Raw genomic sequence first — 21,288 nt, 5'->3', positions numbered from 1 at the left:
CATCTCAGCTGCCCTCCCCATGCTCCCCTTCCATCCGTGTTTACCCTGATCTTCCGCCTCCTGCTTTTCCCCTCCCACCTCCAGGACTACTTATGTAGGCCACTGCACTTGCTGAAGGTGCACCAAAGGAAAGTCCATCTGCGCCCATCCGTGCCTGGACCATGCCAAGTGCCAGAAATCCTGGACCTCCACACTTCCACTGGTACTTCTCTGCCGAACTTCGTGCCCTCGACCCCAGACATAACAACAACAACTGCTGCCTTGCTCCACAGCCACAGCTGGACCCTTCTCCTGCCTTTGCTACCGTTTCACTGTGATCCCAACATCGATCACCGCCACAGCAACCTGTGCCACACCAGCACCAGAAGGCTAGACTCCACCGGCACAATTCACCTGACTTCTGCTCAATACCAGATCCTTATGCAAACACGCCACCAAAGCCTGCGACTCCATCTCCAACCACACCCCCAATGTGATGTTCATCACAGAAACCTGGCTCACCCTCGCAGCCAACCTGAACATCATCGTGGCTACCCCAAGCAGATACAAAATAAAGCACTGCAACTGCACCAACAGACCCGGAGGCAGCTTTGCCATTATACACAAGGAATCGATCACTTGCACCATCTCCAATGATTATATCCTGCCAGTCATGGAACACATGAACCTACAGCTCCACACAGACAATAACACCACTTTCAGTGACACCATTGCATACAGACCACCAGGACCACAAACCAACCTCAACACTCCCATTGCTGCCTTCATCACCCTGCTTGCCATTGAATTCAAACACTACATCTTCCTGGAAGACCTCAATTTTCACCTGGACCACACAGCCGACACAAGCGCCACCGATTTCCTGGAAAGAATTGACAACATGCAGGACCCCATCTTCAAGTCCAGCAACAGAATCAAGTACCACCACAGCTCGGAACTCACTTGGTTGGACCACTTCATCGTACACTGCACCATTGCCAGACCTTCCCACACACCCCCCCTTATGGACACAGTTCCCCCTTTTGCAGCTGATCAAAAGTCACCCAGCAACAGTGGATCGACGCCCTCTGCACAACACAACCCAAAGACACCACCAATGTTAACCAGGCAGTACAGAAATTCAAATACTGGTTCACCAGCACCACCGTCTGATTTGCACTCACCAGACAAAACACACAGACCCTCCAAGCAAGCGAGCTGGTACACCCCTTAACTCTGCATGTCAAAATGCAGGTGCCAACAACTTGACAGAAGATAGCGCACCAGCATGAATCTCACAGACAGAGCCGCCCTCCAATCATCCCTAATGACTACCACCGACAGATCAAAGGTGCAATAAAAAGGCACTATACTACTGGATTGACATGAGCGCCAACCAAGACTAGGAACCACCTCTCGCTATCGTCAAAGAGTTCACCTGCCCGTCAGCAACAGAAAACGTTACCCCAGCATCCCAGGAACTCTGAGTCGCCCTTGCCTACCACTTCCACAAGAAGATAGCACCCATCTATAAAAACTTTGACCCCCAACCCTCCAACCTCTGGGGCCCCTGATCGACCACCTCCAGGAACCACCCACTCGCTGAATGGGAACAACTCACTACACTGATGAACACCTACACTCAGGAGCACCCACCAACCCCTGCCCCCACTGACTCTTCAACCTCAGAAAAGAGAAAATTAGCCACCATCTCTCCTCCATCCTCATTGCCTCGATAACCATGGCAACATTCCCCAACACGTGGAAACACGCAGAGGTCACCCACTCCTCAAGAAACCATCGGCAGACCCCAGTGAGCTCCAGAACTATCAGCCATCTCACTACTCCTGTCCCCCGCCAAAGTTCTGGAGAAGGCCATCAACCTCCAAGCCACCGAACACCTGGAGATGAACAAACTACTATACCCCTTACAATCAGGCTTCAGAACCAATCAAAGCACAAGACAGCTCTGATCACCGCAACAGATGGCATCTGCACCCTACTTGCCAGAGGAGAATCTGCAGCTCTGATCCTACTTGACCTCTCTGTAGCCTTTGACATGTATCCCACAGCCCGCAACCTTGGCCAAAACCTCGGCAGCAAACTATCCATGAAACGACAAGTCAACATTGTCGCCTCAGCCTGCTTCCTCATGATCTGAATGCTCTGCAAAATCTTCGAGTGGCTACCCATCAGCAGCAGGAAGACCGTAACACAGACCCTCAGCACCAGCCGACTAGACTATGGCAACACAGCCTACGCAGGCACCACCTCCAACCTCATGCAAAGGCTACAATCAATCCAGAATACAACAGCCAGACTGATCCTCAACCTGCCCAAGAGAAATCATATCACTCAGCACCTGAAGGACCTCCACTGGGATTCAGTTCTAGAGACATGCCACTTGGAGCTCCTGATCCACGCCAAAGAAGCCCTACGCACCCTAGGACCAGCCTACCTGAACCACTGCCTGCATTTCCACTGACCAACTAGAAACCTGTGCTCCGCACACCTTGCCCTCAGAGATCTCTCGCCAACGCTGCAGCCACCCAAAGAAGGAGATCCTTCTCCAATTGCACTGCCAAAGCCTGGAACACCCTCCTCCTCCTCCTCTACCTCTGCACTGCATTCTCTCCCGACTTCAGGAAGCAGCTCAAGACCTGGATCTTTGACTGAACCCAGCAGCAAGCGCTTGGATACCCACATGGGTGACAAGCAGCTCTATACAAATTCCTCTTGATTGATTTTGGCTGAACAATGCACTTCCTTATTTCTTGGTTGGTCTTTACTATAAAGGCTTTCTCACAGGGGCATAGTACACAGTGCTCTACATTTTTTGTATTGCCGTTAGTAAATTCTGCATGTTTAATCTTAAAATCCCTGTACTTAAATTGGTAGCCCTGAATGATGCTATCGCATGTGGAGCAGTTCCCACATCTGTGGTGGCCTCTCACTTGGGGGAGATTAAGAAAGGTACCTATAATTGGGGTCTGGGTTTTCAGTGTTGTGTTATATCTTACAAGATTGTCTCATAAGTTTTTGTTACATTTCAGTGCAAACATAGGCAGTTCTTTGAAGGGTTGGAGGCCTGTGAAATCTTCCAATTTATTCGGATTGAGTTCTTTATTAAGTTGGTCACTCCTGAGTAGGTTGTGGCACACACCATTTGGTTGGTTTGCTGTTTTTTGACTGGCTGCAACCTGTGTGAACCATGCCTTGTTTCATGACTCATTTTAAGCAGTTTCGTCTGGTAAGCCCTTTGCTGAAGTAGTCTTCCTTCTTCCTTTTCCATCCTAAAACTTCTTATCCTTATGGAGCAATAAATAGTTTCTGATGTAGTATTGTTATCTGATGTTACACTGTAACTGTGCTTATTATATTGAAAGTGCTGTGTTGCATCAGTGGCTATGGCTTTGCTTTATAAATTCAATTAATAAATACATTGATGCACAGCATGCATAAACTGAAAGGCAATGAGTGAGTAGTCAATATGGGATTAGTAGAACAAAGTGATGGTTTGAGGTGTTGAAGGAAACCCCTGATGATATACATGTGCCAGCAATGTATGAGGCACAGGTCACAGGATGTAGAGATGAGTGTGGGACAGGGTCATGTCACCTGGATAACCAAGTGCATTACAACATAGTCTATTTCTTGGTCTCTCCTATCTCCCAAATGCACTGTTAGAATGAGCCTTTCGAGTGAATGAATGACAGGAGCAAGGTGCATCTGCTCCTAGTACCACTACCTCACCCACGCACCTGCAGTACTGATTGCTCCTGTTAGCTCATGCAGTGCTGTGTCTATAACTCATTTCACTGGCCTTCCAGACATACCTATGTAGGCTGACATGAGACTAGGGGCCAAATGTACGGCCCTTACATTTTGCGACTCGCAAATTGCGACTTGCAAAATGAAATGTACAACAGTGTCACAGACACTGTTAGCGATTCCCAATCAGGTCGCAAATTGCATGCCTCATCAATATTCATGAGGCAAGCGCAATTTACGACCCCATTGGGAATGGCTAGCACTCCCAGGGATGGTGGCCTGCTTGACTCAGCAGACTATCTTGTCTGGGACTGCTTTTAAATAAAGCAGGTTTTTTTTGTAAATGCAGTCCGTTTTCCTTAGAGGAAAATGGGATGCATTTAAAAAAGAAAAATTTAACTTTTAAGTTTCACTTTTTTAAGGGCAGTCAGTGGTCCCTGGGACCACTGCCTGCTCTTAAAACCATGTCCTCACCCACTCACAAAGGGGAAGGGGTCCCCTGGGGACCCTTTCCCGTTTGCGAGTGGTTTACCACCTACTTGAAGTAGGTGATAAACTGCAAGTGTTTTAGGGCCGCAAATGCAGTCGCAAAGCAATAGTACATGGCTGTGAGTCTCGCTATTAGGAAAGGACACTCCTTTCTAATAGTGAGAATGCTGTTTTGCAAATCAGTGACTTGCAAAATAGCGTTTGTAGATGCCATTACCCATTTTTGCAATCGCAAACGGGACGATCTCCCGTTTGCGAGCTCAAAAAAGGGTCATACATCTGGCCCTAAAAGAGTCAATCAATGCGTCTGAGGAATCTAAAATTCATATTTCATGCATCTTAAGTCATACATGTGTTGCCAGACAGCAAAAACTTCAAAAGATCCACAGTGTCCTTTAGAGTGCTGTAAGACATCCTAGGACAAATTTGTAGTGCTTAACAGTGTCCATATTAGCAATGACATTCCAGTGCTACTGCCATCCTTCTGTTGCTTGTTGGCACTTACCAGATGCTACCATGGCAGAGGCTGTCTCATTAACCCTTGCCAGAGGTAATGTACGCTGGTCCTGGCAAAATTCATACATAGGTATCCATGCATTCATCTATCGCTGGGACCGTTCTGTGGGAGATGTGTGACAGCAATTCTTACTTCAATGAGAGCATTTAGCTCTGGCATATTCCATGATGCCGGGCATAGATGGCTTGCTCAATTATGCATCATATCTGTAAATATTCTCTTTCACACTTCTGTTCTCTTGCAGTTGATTTGTGATATGGTGCCATCAATCATGTCTCCAAGAAGTAGCCACTGTCATTTATGGATAAAGTGGAGAGTCACAAGTGATTAGAGACCCGTGAAGAGATGCTGTGTTTAATGTCATTGCATGCACATTTCACCTAGTAGTAAAGACTTCCAGTATCTGAATCTTTGTATGTATATCAAAACTTTGTTGACATTGAGCTTCACAGTATAATGGCAGCAACCCTAAATGTATTTAGAGTATGTGGTAAAACACAGTAGTCCACCACTCACAAATGGTATATCTCAGTTGTTGTATCATTTGCGGTTGTAGGACATAAAGAAGTGTCTTTTAGGCATAATGAGGGTAAAGTATGTGCAATTGACGCCATCTCTGGCTGGGAGTAAGCAACAGATGATGTTGATGTCACTGGTTCAGGCTCTGGGAAAAGGTGACAGGTACAACAACAACAAAATCCAGGTATCTTGCAGATTGGAAGTCATATAGAGTCACTTCTCTGGTAAATCTTGCAGGAGTGAACCCGTAGCACATTATCAAAGCTAGCATTACAACTTCACTTTGGCCACATAAAGTAGTGTGGTTTTCTTGGGGGGTGTAGGGGGGCTGACCAGGTGTAGAAAGGTGTTAATGATGTGCTTGTTCATGGCCAGTCATTCATCTCTGTGGCAGTTTTGGGTTGCTTTGATGCGACGCGTTAACCTTGTATGGATCTTCATTCCAGTGCGCTCTCCTATTTCACCTGTTACCTTACATGGGTATGTACATTAATTGTAGTGCAAGTCCAGGAGGTAGAGTCCCCATCATCGGTATAATCTAAGATGGTTCTTTTTGTGGAAGGGGGTTGGATGGGTGTGATGGACCATTTATCGGGCCTGGAAGTAAGATAAAGTGTGTGTGTGTGTGTGTGTGTGTGTGTGTGTGTGATTTATGGTGCAGTGCACGCTTGATTTGTGCACATCCTGGTCTGCACACCTCATTCATGACTTGTGGTTCAATTTTGAGTGTGCTGTGATGACATAAAATGCATTCATTCTCGAAGGATTGTATCTGTTCTCAGTTCCTCATTCGATTCACGTAGTAGGTGAGGCTTTTATACAGGATGATTTGTAAACATGCTTTTTCTATTGAGTATAATTTCGATTTTACTGGTGCATTGTTCAAAATATGGTTCCGGCAATAACGTCTGTCTTGTTTTGGCTCTCTGTTGCACAATTGCAGTAGTCACTTTACTTTCGTGTGTTAATACAAATGTGTGTATCTTCGTGAAACATAGACTCCTCATTGGCTGTGAAAACGTTGTGTAATTGACAAGTCCTGACGTGTTGTTCACGTTCCCTGTCTAATCACTGTAGATTGTGTCACTATTGCTGACAGTACAACTCCCTAACCTCAATTTTCGACAGATGCAGCTCGATCGGACCTCAGCATGTTTTTCAGGTGCAAATCACAGCAACGCCTAGAAAAGCCATTGAACATCAGCACAACCTAGTTATTTTTTGGGTCAACCCCTGCTTTTCATGGGTCAACAAACAGTGCAGAGCTTTAAATAAATCTGCACCACTAACGTTATATTCTTATTATTCTTGTAAAAAAAACTAAATTGCGAAGTGCAGAGTAAAACAATACTTGTAGAAATTCAACAATTTTCTTTATCATGTGAATATTTCTAAGAAATAAAAACTCCAGAAAGGCAAGCACCACAAGTAGCTAATTAAAAAAAATACATTAAATTACACTTAAAATGTTTATGTTACAGCATCATAGTTATGTTTGCTGGGAAAGCAAAGTAGGTCACCCAATGCGGCACCGGGCACGTTTCATGTCTAGTCGGAAACACAATCAAAAATTAATAATTTCAATGAACTACATTTGAAGCATGTTCGCCCCAAATTAAAATACAGTCTGTAATTCTCTCACTACTAAACTGTTTGTGAACCCCAGCATTTACTCTCCATTTTGAAGCTGAAACAGACAATGTGGCATTTATCTTGGAATGCCCAATGCTTCCCACTTGAAAATTCCTCCCGAAATACGATGCAGCACAAGTACAACAAAGATGTTTTTTCTTTTTAGGAATAGTTATCGAATTTCACATTTTTGTTGTGCTTTACACACACGCTGAGAGAAAACCTTTAAGGAAAGCCAAGCTTGTGTTTTTATAAAATGTCTAAGTTTCAAGATCCCCAAAGCTCACACCTTTCTGTCGGGTTAGTATGTTTAGTGATAGAAAAACGTCAGAACTTGAATGATTGACACTACAAAACAGGCAACATACACAGTGAGAACAGTGACAGGGTAGAATATGCTGCACCAATTACTTGTGTTCTTGTACAATATCTAATACATATTAGTTATTTCAACCAGTAGTGGTCCAACAAATGCCCACCTCCCGAAACCAGCCACCAATTTGGTTTCAAATATAAAAGAGATATACAGAAAGAAGGGAGAGGCAATGCTATAATGACCAAAGAGTTAATCTCTTTCATTCATCACAGACGATGACAGAATAAATGATTTATGTAGCCGGAAATGTTCTTAGTCTTTTTTTATTTCAGTTTTGTATGTATAGCAGCAAAACAGCCAACGCGTTTCACCCTTTCAGGCTTCTTCAGGGCTGTGAAACAATATACAAAAATTCAATATAAAAATACTTTATCTAACACTTTTATTCTACACCATCATAATACATACACATAAAAAACACTATTTACAATTAAAAGAAAAAGGAGTGACCAAGGTCTGTTGTGAAATCACAAACAATATACATGTTTTGATATCATAACAGCAAAATATCAGGAAATGGAAAAAAGGGAGGAGAACAAACCACGTTTCAAAATACACCATGTATCTGTGATGTATAAAGTCTCATATAATTAAATGCCGATGTGCACGTTACCTTGGCGAAAGAAGAAAAAGAACTGACTTCATACAATGTATTAAAAATACTAATACTGTATTTCTATATGAGATCACTGAGATACAAATGTCAACTGTATAAGGATACTACTCATTATGTTAAGTACCCACCAACTATAATGTTTTGCAGAGTCTTCGGCTCGGAGTTTCCCGATCGTCATTCTAGACACTTTCAAATTTTAGGATATACACTTTTATAATTCTAGAGGATGAGAGAGACAACATTTCATTGATTTGAACAAGTGCATAGTACAAAGAAAAGTTCCAAAGGCAAATCTGAATTTCAACAGAGTGATGCATTTTTCCTTGTCCCACTTCAACAAAGAAACAGTAATCAATACCTACTAGTATCAGAGTTACTGTAGGTACATATTCTGGTCCACATTCCTCTTTCCAATTCAGCGGGTCCTACTACCACACCAATAAGTAAATGCGCTCAATCGCCCAATCTAGACGTGAGAAAAAGCAAGTCTCTTACTTGTCCATACAGATTAAGGGACATAGTACATCACGGGGACGCGTACCCCATATCTGCAGGTAGTTAAAATGAAATAATAAATAGCTTCCAATAGTAACTAGGGACTCTTTACCAAATCCTGGTCTACATTTCATCCTAGGACCTTACAGTAAGACAAAGATACTGGCATTCCAGTCACTTATCCTTAAGGGTATGATAGGTAATATAATCATATTTTCAATGGGACGTGCCCTGCCCAAGCAACATGTACTTAATGGTTTAAAAACGAACAATAAACAGCATATACCTTTCAAAATCAAAAGTTGTGTTTTTATGGGATTGGACAAAGGAAGTGGGTATAGCAGTATCAAACCCACAATGTTCTGGTTGGTGGACCATTGATTCTACTTACTGAGCTAGTCAGATAGTGGTTGCCCAAAAACATCCGTGCCCAAACTCAAACCTAGTTGTTCTCTTATATTATTTCATATACACTACGTTTATACCCTTAGTTTCTCATTTATTGATTGCGAGGCTAATTCCTCCTGGTATGGAGGTAACTTGGATCTCTATACCAAGTCATGGTCCACATTCCATCCTGTGACCTTACAGATAGACAAAGATACTAGCACTCCAGTCACTTATCCCTAAGTATAAGACAGGTAATATATTCATATTATCAAAGGGACGTGCCCTGTCCAAGCAACATGTACTTAATAGTTTAAGAACAAAACTGTAAAAAGCATGTACCTTTCAAAATCAAAAAGTTGTCCTTCTATCTGTTTGAGTCCACACCCATGGTAAGTCCAAGGACCTCGAGTAATAGACAGTAATGGCGGCGCTCAATCGCTACCCCTACATGAACAGAACAAGTGATATCCTTATTACTCCTCTGTCAATAGTATATACAATCCCCCAGAGGGTAAGTCTGGTCCCCTTTTAAAAAATTCAAATACCATCAAGCAAGCCCCCTAAGTTCAGTCTAGTGCCCTTTTAAAATTCTTTTTTCAAATACCATCAAGCAAGCCCCCTGAGTTCTGATCACATATGTTACACTAATAATCTAGTAACCTATTCAGCGTGGAGACTCCTCTTCCATACACAGGTCCGGCGTACTGAGAGGGTGCTGGCAGACCTTTGCTTAAATAGCAAGATCATAGAGGTTAATTTGCCCCAGCTGTGTGTGCCGGTGATGTTATCCCTAGCACTAGAACGCTAACTCTCCCTTCCATGTTGGAAGTCAGTGCACATGTATCACCTCCAACCGTTAGGCCTCCTTGCTTCCAACGATTATATTAATTACCAAATATATTAGTGTGCACACACCATCAATCTGATAATAATTGCATAATAATAAAACGGAGGTTTAAAAATTAAATATTGTTAGTGGTCAAAAAAGGTCGGCATAGCTGTATCGAACCCATGGTGTTCTAGTTCTAGTACACTACAAAATAGCACTAGAAATGCTCCTTCCACTTCCTCGCTTCCTAAATTGGATAGGTCTATTTCTCACCCCACACACAGGCCTTTGCAGTGGCAAACAGGGCAGAGTGGGAACCAAAAGCAACCCTGGCAAGTTTTTTCAGACCAGCACCCATAGTGCACCTAGCGAGCGAGCACAGCAAGCGAGCCTGACCACTGCCAAGGGGCGGGGGAGGGCGTGGCTTGGTGGGGTGCCCCACAAGAAATCTTTGAAAAAAAATGTGGATGTGTGTTTTACAACACGTTTTTCATTATCTAACCTTCCCTAATCATTGGATGGCTGGACGGAAACTGAAGGCAGGCTGCATGGCTCAATGAATGAATGAAGATCGAGATGATGAGGAGTGGGTGGATGTATTAATTCAAGAATGGATGGCAATGAATAGAAACCTTTAGCTATGTGAAGCAAATGGTCTCAATACAATTACCAAGGATGGGTGCAGTGATTTTTTAGTTTAACTTCTACATTAAAAAACCAACATCTACAAACACTGCTATTACCAATCCCTATGACACATGCATGCCTGGGTGCATTTAACACGGGCACTGATTTCGCGCCTCAAAGAATTAAACCCAAATCATTAGGGTTTGATCTAAAACAGGAGAGAGAATGAGATAGCCATGTAGTGGTTTGATTGCACAAAGCCCTGCATCAATTCCAGCTTACACTTGACCACAATGTGTAGCCACAGGCAATTACTATTTTCACAGAGCCTCCTTTTCTTTCATTATCACATGAGAGCATCGTGAATGCATCAGTTTGGGGTGTTTGATGCCCAAAATCAAACAACTTCAATGTTACTCAAGCAAGCCCAGGAATAGGGGACAAAAGGCTGCCCTTCTCCTGGTTTACTAAACCACTGTTGTCAGGATGGTGGTGGGGGCATGATTACAATCTGTCACTTTCAACAATTGCTACTCAATGCAATGGTATAATTTAATATACTAAACTGAAATACATTGCCACAATCGCATTATAAAGTAACACATTGTTTAAAATTTTGAAGCGTCTTTATCATATATGTGCTGGCCTCTCTGAGCCAAGCAATAATCGTCCCATCACCACCCTCCACCCTAAAGCCCCAATGGTCAGCACTGCTAGTGGCGACCCTGCAAGGAGAAGTAACCAACTAAATGCAAAAAATACAAATTGTTTTGATGCACGCTCTAAAACCACTTGTTTTACATTGTTTATAAAGGAAATGTGGCTGGACAGTTCCTGGCAACAAAATCAGCCCCACCAGCAGTGAAACCAAACCACAATGTGCCATCCCACTGGATAACTGCCCAGTGTCAGGTAGCGCCAGTCCCGGCCTGGTGACAAACCTATCCTGATGTCAGTTACACACTTGTGCTCTGGGTGCAACGGTACGAGATTTACCCTCATTTTAAAGGTTTGAAGGGATTTCAATGGTGCTGTAGCATGACTTCATGGAATCATATTCAGACCATGGGCCTGTAAAAGAGAACATAAAATGCACCTATATTTTAATGATGAGAATGCATAGTGGTAGAAGCTATAATCGTTAAGAACATTAGTAGTAGAAGTGCCCTGGGAACACAGTGCTTGTTTTCTCCTGTTTTGCTCATCTGAGGACCTTTGATATTTTAGGCTGGGCATATCTGTCCAGCCACATTTTTAATACTCATTAGAACATTGGAATGTTGAGCGCTCTATTGAAGCCAATGGAGTGCTCTGGGCTTCTAATGGGTGGTAGAAGCCCGTAGCATCAAAATTCCAATGTTTGTTCACAGCTGTTGCTGTGAACAAAGGCCTCACAGAGCCCAAGGGGATTTCAACCCCCTCAGGCGCTCTGAGGCCTTGTTTTACAAATTAGAGTATATTGCCCTCTAGGGGCAGAATGTTCTAATAGCCTTATAGCACTCCGTAGCGGGCTTTTCCGGCCATTAAAAACCCCCTCTCTTGTTAAAAGCCCTTGCCTTCGGCTGGGGCCTTTAATACTGGAGCAGGCCTTTATTGACCAGTAGAACCCTCTACATCAGGCTCTAAGGCTAAATTATATGGGGGGATAGTAATGCTAGAGTAAAGTGCATGTCCACTCATTTGCATGGTGACGCAGTCTGAAGTAAGTGAAGGAATGCTTTTAATCTTTACCTGCCTCATATTACAGAAGTAGATACACAAACAAAAAGACACTGTAGATGAAAGTTATGTACAACTCAGAAAGAGGAAAACAGTGTGCTCCCCAAGGTCCCCTCTGGAATGACAAGAGGCGTTCCACCATACCGCATATGGATAGCAAATGTTAGACTACATTAATAGATGTTGGCCCCTAGCCTTCCTCCAAGGTACAAGGAGTACACTGATTGAATAGTTATTGAATAGTTATCATCTGCTATTCGATAATCAAACTATGAAAATTTGGGAAATATTTTTCTACAACAAATTCCTCACTACCAGTGATTTGATGTATTTACTAATAGTGTAAACAATTAGCTTATATGCAGCGCTACTGCAATTATGTGATTATGAAGCCATGTTTTCCGCATGTTTATATATTTGCTGCTTTTGCCACATAATCATCATCTGCTGCATAATTTACCTATGTTATCAAATAAATGGTCTCTATCTCAAATAGATCAATTGTTCCTAAAAATTGGATGATGCATGTTGCCATGCAGTAGACGACCCTTCGCAAAGTTTGACTCGTCACTTTTCCATTGCTTACTGCTTTATTGGTGTGTTACACTGCTACTTATGAGATAAAGCTTTTGCCCAGACAGTTCTAACGTGTAAAAGTGACAAGATAATTAAGTAATATTATAACAAATTGTGCCACATTACACCTCATGGTTTGCCCTTTCTTGCCAAATAATCTAATCAACCGTACCACATAATTTGGTTTTCCCCTGCCAAAAAATTCCAGTGGCCCTGATTATATGAAATGTTATGCTTTGGTCAACTGCACTTTATAATACTTTTCCCCGGAGATCAGTAGAACCATATTGACACTTATGAGTGTGTTTTCTGTGTATCTTTAATTGTCACATTGCATTTTTGTATGAATACACTCATGTGCGTATCTCTGAAGCAGACTGGAACTCGTTGTAAGTAGATCTATGTATCATTTAGTGAAATAAGTATATTTATGTAGCATTTCATATTGCTGTTGAGGCACCAGAGCATATTTGAGAATGACTAGCATGCCAAACCCTAGGGGAGGCTCGGTTGGAAGCGCAGTGTTACCTATGAGAGAATCATGTTGATATATTGCATGATTGAACAGCGTGGTGCTCTTACTTCTACATCAGTCAGTGTGTGGTTAGTGAGGTAAAGAGAAGATAAAAAGAGATTGCATGAACTTTGGTATTTGTTTCTGTTCTGGTTGGGAGGGGGTCAGTGGTGGCTGGCAGGGAATGGGGTGGCAGGGCCCCTCTGCTTCCCTGCCGACGTCCCAGAACGGAACCAGAAACTGGAAGCACACACAGGCTCCCTCCCCTTAGCCAATCACAACACTGCAAGTGTTGTGATTGGCTTGAGCACCGTGGTTCTGCGCTCAGATGGGGAATGGGAACCTGGGGATGTTCCTCACCAGGCTGTATAATGCAGTCTGGTGGGGAAAATGCAAAGTGAGCATGACTGTTTGGTCGGCTCAAGATGGCTAGCCAAACACTCATGCACACTTAGAGTGTGCCCACTACTCATCCCCCTGTGACCCCAGCCCCGCCCTACTCTAAACCAGCCCCACAGATACCAAAAATAAAATGATAATAACAAAGTTATTATCATTGTATTTTTTATTTCTTCACTGCTTTTAAATCAGTGGGGTGATGCTCCTCTGGATGAGCCGCCCCTGGAGGGGGTAATAGTATCCACTTCTCAAGTTGCTGCAATTGGACAGCTGCATTTATGTCCGAACTGGAAAAAAGTAGTACAGTACACATGAGAACGTTTTGTGTGCCTACCAGTTTTAAGTGAGGCAACATTTCTAGTTATGTCCATCAGAGGCACAGTTAAGAAACCAGGATGTATGCTCTGTAGAGTCTATTCAGAACCCCCAGCAAAATGTATGCTGTCTGGAGCTAGCAGGTCCACACCCACTGGAAGCGTAGAAAAGAGTGGGAGAGGTGTGGCGCAGCAGCCAGGGCCTCTGACTCCGGAAAGTGGGGCTCAGGGTTCGATCCCCAGTGCCAGAGCCAGATCAGCTCAGCATTGTGCGACTTTGGGCAATAGCTCACTTAATCTCCCCGAGGGTCCCCAGTACCTCCTGACCCTTGCTGGTCATTAGTTCACACTTTACACATCCCGGGTTATGGTAATATACCATCAAGTGTATGAAATGCAGAGCCTAAATAGGAGTGGAAGTGCAACAACTGAGAGGACTGCACTGGTTACAGGTGGCTATCCTAAACACTCCTTGGAGCCCTCCCCAAAACAATGGAGGAGCAACTGAGAGAAATGTATAGTGTACAATCCACTTCATATTTCTAATGAGAAAGTGAGGAGCTCCAGTTTTGCACTGGGTTCCTGGGAGTTATTTTGTATTTCATGATTGGTCGGGTGTTGGTTGTAGCTTTGCTTATGTGGGAGGTGTTGGGTGGAGTTCATCATGTTTGAAGATATGCTCCAAACTTAATGTTGTGGTTTATACCTGCACTACTGGATGAACTGTATGTGTGTTCTGCATGCATGTGAATACTTTTGGTATGGAGCTATATACGTCTCTGCATCGGTAGGATGGTATGTGTTTAAATCTCTCTGTGCACATGTATTTTCCTAGGGTTCTATTTATGTGTATTTTTTGATTTACTGTGAATCGGTATAACAATATGTTTCAATGAGATATACGTACAAAACAACGTTTACAGTTTACTAACAAACAAAAATCAGGTTGTGTGTATTTTTACATGTTTATTAACTTTATTTGAGAAGGGCAGGCTCTGAATGTATGCACTTTAAAAGATGGGCACTGACAGTTGCAACTGTTTTTAAAGAGAAGCTTACAGTAGGTGAAACTCCATTAGGGATACTTACTAGGAGCAGAGGTCCCAAGCTTGAGGTACACAAGCAAAAAAAACTCATGGGGGTGTGGGGTTAAATGATAAGAATATGCTTCCCTACATTATTGTTTGAAATAACACCTTTAACTAATTCTTTACATCATCGAATAGTTTCTTAAATTAACAGTGTTTATCACAGTGATTCAGAGCGTGGGGCCCCAATAACTGGAGGGCTTTAGGAAACTTAGGGTCTGGTGGAATAAACTTTTTCAGAAGTAATAGTTTAGTGTTGTTTGTGCTTACCTTTGACACTCAGGTCAATAGGATTGTGAGTTCTTGCTTTTTCAGAAAAGGATTTTGCCCTCTCATACCTGCTCAGGGTAGCAGTGGTTATTGCTTTAATTACATCGCACCTTGACTAATACAATGCTTTATATGTAAAGATCAATAAACCCCCGATTAATATACTGGTCACTCAAAATGCAGAAGTGCACCTTGAACTGTATGTACTTAAACATCATTCACTCATGGAAGGCATGCGCTCCTGTCACTGGCTGCCAGTTAGGAGGGTGTGTGAAGTTTAAAGCGGTAGTTTGAACTCCTATGTAGTTTTCTCCTGATTGTAGTGCTCAGGTTTTTTGTGGCCGTTTTCTATACCTGTGTTAGCACTTGACTCCTGTGGGCATAATACGCTTTGCAAATTAATTTTATTACTTTTTGTCATTTACTGATGGGGCCTTTTTAATGTGATGTTGCTGATTTAATGTGTTTTTAATTTATGTACATTGATAAACTGTGCCTGTATTTACACCAAGAAATTACTCTCTGATCAGTACCAGAATTTGTCAGGCAGTGTTTTATTTAATAATTAATACTGTTTTTAACAATTTATACTGCTAAAGCAAGAAAATGATGTTTGTCTGTGTATGAGTAAGTGTGAGTGATATCTTCTATTTCACAGTGTCACAAACTGAACTACTTATAGGATAATATTGAGTTCTATATTATTACAAAGAACTGCTCACAAATTGAAAAGTGTACAAGGCCATGATTAAAGACTCAGCCATGAGTTACCACTATGGTGACCATGTTGGCTGCTGTTAAACAAGTATCGATCACACACTTGAAATATACAATCCCTTTACTAAACTATAAACTACATCAGTGCTTAATCTGTTCCAAAAAAGGTAAGTGCCAGGGCTCTTCTCAAGAGGCCACTGCCACCCATTGCCATTGCATATGGTGCAGATGACAGTACTTACTACTAACCATAGCACTCCCACAACTGTGACCATTCTGTGAATATTCCATGTCACCCAAAGATAAGGATTGCCTAGGCAGCCAGTATTACTAATTTTAATGTATATTTGTAAATGTAAATGTCCAGTATTTGTAAAGCGCGAACAAGTACCCAAGGGTGTCCAGGCGCTGGGGGCTGCTGGGAAGATTAAGCGAGCTATTGCCCAGAGTCACATGGTGATGGCCTGATCTGCTGCCGGCAATCGAACCGTGAGCCCCTGGGTTCCAGCGTCAGCTGCCCTGGCCGCTGCGCCACACCTCTTCCTCTTCCTATTTAAGTACGAAACATTGTTGTTGCGCTCATCTAAAAAATCGTACAGACATCACCACCATGTGGTGGACTTTCAATAGTGTTGATGTTAGAAATTAAGTGCAAATGCTGAAAACTGAAAACCATTGCCTCGAATTAAGCACATATAACACCTATGTGTACTTGGTAAACCTTTATGCCTCACTGGGTGAAATAGCTAAACCCACTTGCTCAAAAGTGTCAGGGAACTTATAGGCCTGTGTACAGAGTACTCAAGACTTCTTGGTATGTAACCATTTCAAAGCCAGAGAAACCCTGTTGGATGTTTCAGCAAACCAGGGTGTGTTAGGAAAAGTGGGTGTTAAAACTGTGCATGGTGTTAAAAAATGAAGCATGACAGGAGAGGCATGAATGGGGTGTATGTTACAGTAGTAACAAGCAGTAAACTAATTACGGGTGCAAAATATATGTTGTGCTGGTTTTGGTGTTTTCTAGACTGCCCCATTAGCATTTTGCTTGCGTACATATAAAGGTACTTCTTTTACCTCCCCAAAAAAATGTTTTGGTGAAGGAAATACCAGCGTTCTCCTGCATCATGTCAGAAATAAAGATACAATAGGCGCTGAATATACCATCGCCCAATATAGATGCATTAGGTAAATTAGACTTCTGCAACACAGAGGTGGTTCCTTGGCAACATTGATTAAATATATGATGTCGGGAGAAGGAAGTTAACTTCAGCAATACATTTGTTTCAAGTACTGCGGTTTGAGTTTTTCAATTAAGGCATGTAACAAGCAAGTGGGTATGTTAGTAACATTAAAACGTAAACCAAAACTACCATGGACTTGTGCGGCAATTCTCTAAAAAAATAACTTCCTAGTAAAACAAACTAACATACAACAGTGGAAATCTGGGCAGTTTTTCCTTTTGCGCTGTCCAGTAAACCAGGGGATGTCCTGTGATATTTAGTATTATTTTACAGCGTATCCGTCAACTGCTGACAGTACAGTACATCATATCAAGTGAATGGCAACATTTCCAGAATACAACTGAGGAGGAAGCACTGGGTATTGAGGGTTGGAGGGCTGCTTAGTGTCGATTAGAAATGTAGGCGGCAGACCAGAGAGAAATGTAGCCACCGAGCTGAAACAAACATGTTAAATACCAGCGCAGTGAGAATATTGGCGGTGGAAATACCAACAAAGATGCCATCATGGCAAACGACCAGTAAATGGCTCCAATCAGGAGAGGAGAAAGGATGTGATCTCTGCCAGTGACCCCTTCTGTAAATATTTTACAGCTCTATGTGCGTTTGAGTGACGATAAAGCCCTGGCAACTAAACTCTAAATGCATGCAGTCAAACGCTGTAAATGTGTGCAGCCAGATGGTGTAAATGCATGCAGCCACAGCAAGAAAACTAAAGGTAAACACCAAACACTGTGCAGTCTTAATAAAATAAAAAATGCATTCCAGCCACCAAAGCCGAGCAGAGCTGATGAGAATGAATTGAGCTACCAGATACTGATAAGGGAAAACACTTCAACCAATAGAAACTAAGGAGAAGTAAAGTGATAAGCACACAGACAAATCACAAGTGAAGGCGGAATGTAAGCCCCTTTTAAGATATATGCAATGCAATAGATTTCACAAGCACAGCACAATCGCTATGCAGGCGAAACCTAAAAAGGAAGGGTTAGGCCTGGCAAAGTGGTTATTTTGTCCAATCAAATTGGCAGTTTAAAACTGCACACAGGCAGCAATAGTAGGCCTAAAATATATTTTAAAAGTCTACTTAAGTGGGTAGCACAATACGTGCAGCAGGCCCATGAGTGGTATATAACTTACAAGCCCTGGCTGGGTTTATGTAGTCCCACTGTATTAAGGAATCAAGTAAATTAATGTGCCAATTGGGTATAAGCCAAGTTTACTATGTTTAGGAGAGATACCGCAAGCACTTTAGCACTGGTTACCAGTGGTGAAGTGCACAGAGTTCTAAGGCCACCAAAAGCTAATTTCATCAAACAGGATGGAAGTTGGCAAAATGTTAGGGGGAAGAGCCCCCTAAGGCTGTCAGGTCTAACACAACCATTGCCACAAAAGATTATCAATATTCACATTTATAGTGTTCACTAAAATTGGAAGGAGATGGCATTGTTGACTGCACCATATTTAGTTGTTATTGTCAAATGTGCTTCTTTTCAAGAACTGTACATTAAATATCTAGGTGTTTGTTGTGACATGCAAAGCACACACTTAGCAAAGCATTCATGTTTATCTCTTGCTCTACTCATTTCTGCTTTTCAGCTTGCCAATTTTGTTGCATTGACTTGCTGAGACGGTTTGTTTTTCAGTCAAGTAAGCTGGTGAGTCATAACTGTATTGCTGATGATGCAAAATGTATTGAATAAGATGTGGGACTAGAAGGACACTCCTTGTAGAAACCTCACAGTAGTAGTGAGGTGATCATATTTGGTATCCTGTTGGTGTGTTAAGCTGTGGCGTGCAGGGCATTCTTTCCTGAGGTCAATGTAGACAAGACTTTCCAGAGGGGGTGATGTTTTACTGGTTTGGCGATGTTTGCCTGGTTTCCAGGAGCTGATTAGATGTAATGATGTCAAAGTTCTGCGTTTATGGGAATGTGGAGGAGGACACTGTTCTTGTGATGACATTTGGGGTAAATTTGTGCCTTGTGTTGTTGTCAGTGATGCCTGCAACATTCCATAATGCAGAGTCTCTGCTGAGGGCATGAGTCCTAATGTCTGATGTTTTGATGGTTTGTGAATAGGTGAAAATATGTGAGGTAAAACACAGCATAGACTCTGACATTTGGCCCTTCCAGATCCGAAAGTGGCTTAGCAGAATATGTAGACATGTAGCCTATGTATTTATCCTTCCTTTGCTTTGGACAGCAGCATAATTAAAACTCTAGGGACTTTATAGATAATGGAGCCCTGTTGTGGGGGGGGGGGGGGGGAGGGACTACTTGCCCCTGGTTGACTAGTTAGGCTTGTTCTTAATTCGGTTTATTAGGTAGTTTTTCCCCAAATGCCTCACATGCTCTGTTGTCTGGCACCAACTTATTTTCCCCCGAATTGGAGCACTAATGATGGAAAGGACTGCCAGCAGTCTGCCTCATTCGCTGCATCACCCAGAACATACATTTTATGTGGGAAGATGAACACTGAAGGAGAAAGAAAGGACCGAAACATATCTGCAAAAAATACATATTTTCGAGCCAGAGGGTCATGCAAAGCACCTCCTCAATTACCTAGCCCCAGAGCAGACCATGTGCTGTGGGAAAATTGAAATTTTCTTCTCTGCAATTTCATTTAACCAATGACAAAAGAGCTGATGCTCAATAGGCTTTTACAGATTGGATAATGAAATCTCGTAAATTCTTTTGCACCATTGATTGCTTTTTAGCTTCCAAGAAAAACTCAGTAAAGTTTGCTCTAGCGATGCAATTATGCACTCATCATGATGCTTAATGTATGTCGTTTTTGAGGCAGACTTTACCTTTTTTTTTTTAAAAGATGTGCATGTATTTGTAAATTTAATTCGTTTTCTAAATCAGCTTGTTTTCTGTTGGACCATGGTGAAATGTCAGTGTCAAGAGCGCCTTTTTAGCCTGATTTCACATTTACGCTCGAGTGAAGCATTGCTAAAACAAACGGTATATGCCGCGAGCTACAAGCATGGGCCTTTGAACACTGAATTTCAGTCAGTGGACCAAGGGTTTCAGACCCTGCAGGCTCATTAGTGCGCTACGGTCGCCGCCGCTGCCTTTGTCAGCTTGACAGGAAATGGAAAACTGTTTGAAGCTCTGCACACGATTTCAAGCACAACCGTGAAATACCAGGCAAAATCTCTTAGACTGCGTTCAAAAAGAACATTATATTGAGTGTGAAGCTGCATTAGATGTTTTACAGCGAAGGGGCTATTGGGAATTTTCTTGCCATACATGAGAATAAGTTAATTCGAAAAAGTTGGTTACAGCTACTATCTATTAAAATAACGTTGTGTTTTTTTTTTTGCTCTTTATCTTTAGCCCAGTAACTACTGACAGCGTGTATACGAGTTGGAGGAGTAGATAAAACATACCATTCTTTCAATGTTGCATGCTTTCAATAATACATTCAAGCTCTCTCTCTCTCTCTCTCTCTCTCTCTCTCTCTCTCTCTCTCTCTTTCTCTCTCTCTCTCTCTCTCTCTCTCTCTCTCTCTCTTTCTCTCTCTCTCGCTTCCTCTCTCTCTCTCTTTCTCTCTCTCTCTCTCTCTTTCTCTCTCTCTCTCTTTCTCTCTCTCTCTCTCTCTCTCGCTTCCTCTCTCTCTGTCTCTCGAGTTTTGACAGATCCCCCTTTTATGAGCGCCCACAATTTGCATTTCAAAGTATTAAGAGAAAAAATGAAAAAAATCCTTACGGCAGGAAAAATATCATCTATAGTGACAAAAAGGGCATTGCATTTTTTCGGTTAAGATGACAAGCATTGACAAGACTTTGCTTTGGTGTGCTTGTGATCGCACGAGGTGAATCCGAAACTAGTAATCCCTTGAAAACGTAGAAATAATATAGTATTTGGTATTAGTGTGTTACAATTTGTTTTTGCTTTATTGTTGGCCAGGTTTAGGTTTGCTCTGTAGAGTCATCCTTTGCCAAACTTGGAAGTCTGAAGCCCATTGTCTGTTCAGACCACTCAGGATATTGCATCTGTTTTGCTAAATAGTGCAATCACAAAATACAGAAATTTGGCCCAAAAAAGCAAAAATTGCAGTATTTTTGTGACTGTCACAAAAATACAGTGAAGTAGATGCGAGGCCAGCAAACCAGCACTACATAGCATGAGACAGCTGTGAACACAAGTATTGGGTGGCAGAGAGAGCGTAGATTTAAATCTGCGCTCACTCTGTCATCACCCTGC

At 42.3% G+C, this 21,288-nt stretch overlaps 1 protein-coding gene and 1 long non-coding RNA gene across 2 annotated transcripts in view; one reads left to right on the top strand and one right to left on the bottom strand.

Moving 5' to 3' along the window:
- ADCY2 (adenylate cyclase 2) overlaps positions 1 to 21,288 on the top strand; it is a 3,557,286-nt gene that overhangs the window by 1,089,309 nt on the left and 2,446,689 nt on the right. The window lies entirely within an intron of this gene.
- Positions 7,174 to 8,367, bottom strand: LOC146832768 (uncharacterized). Its single transcript, XR_014961336.1, has 3 exons — positions 8,262 to 8,367; positions 8,028 to 8,118; positions 7,174 to 7,614 (listed from the first exon to the last, which is right to left on the bottom strand). It is a non-coding gene; the product is annotated as an uncharacterized LOC146832768 (long non-coding RNA).

The sequence above is a fragment of the Triturus cristatus genome, chromosome 5_1, assembly GCF_964204655.1.
Source record: "Triturus cristatus chromosome 5_1, aTriCri1.1, whole genome shotgun sequence".
Taxonomy (NCBI): Eukaryota; Metazoa; Chordata; class Amphibia; order Caudata; family Salamandridae; genus Triturus; species Triturus cristatus.
This window is presented reverse-complemented; position numbering and strand designations above follow the sequence as displayed.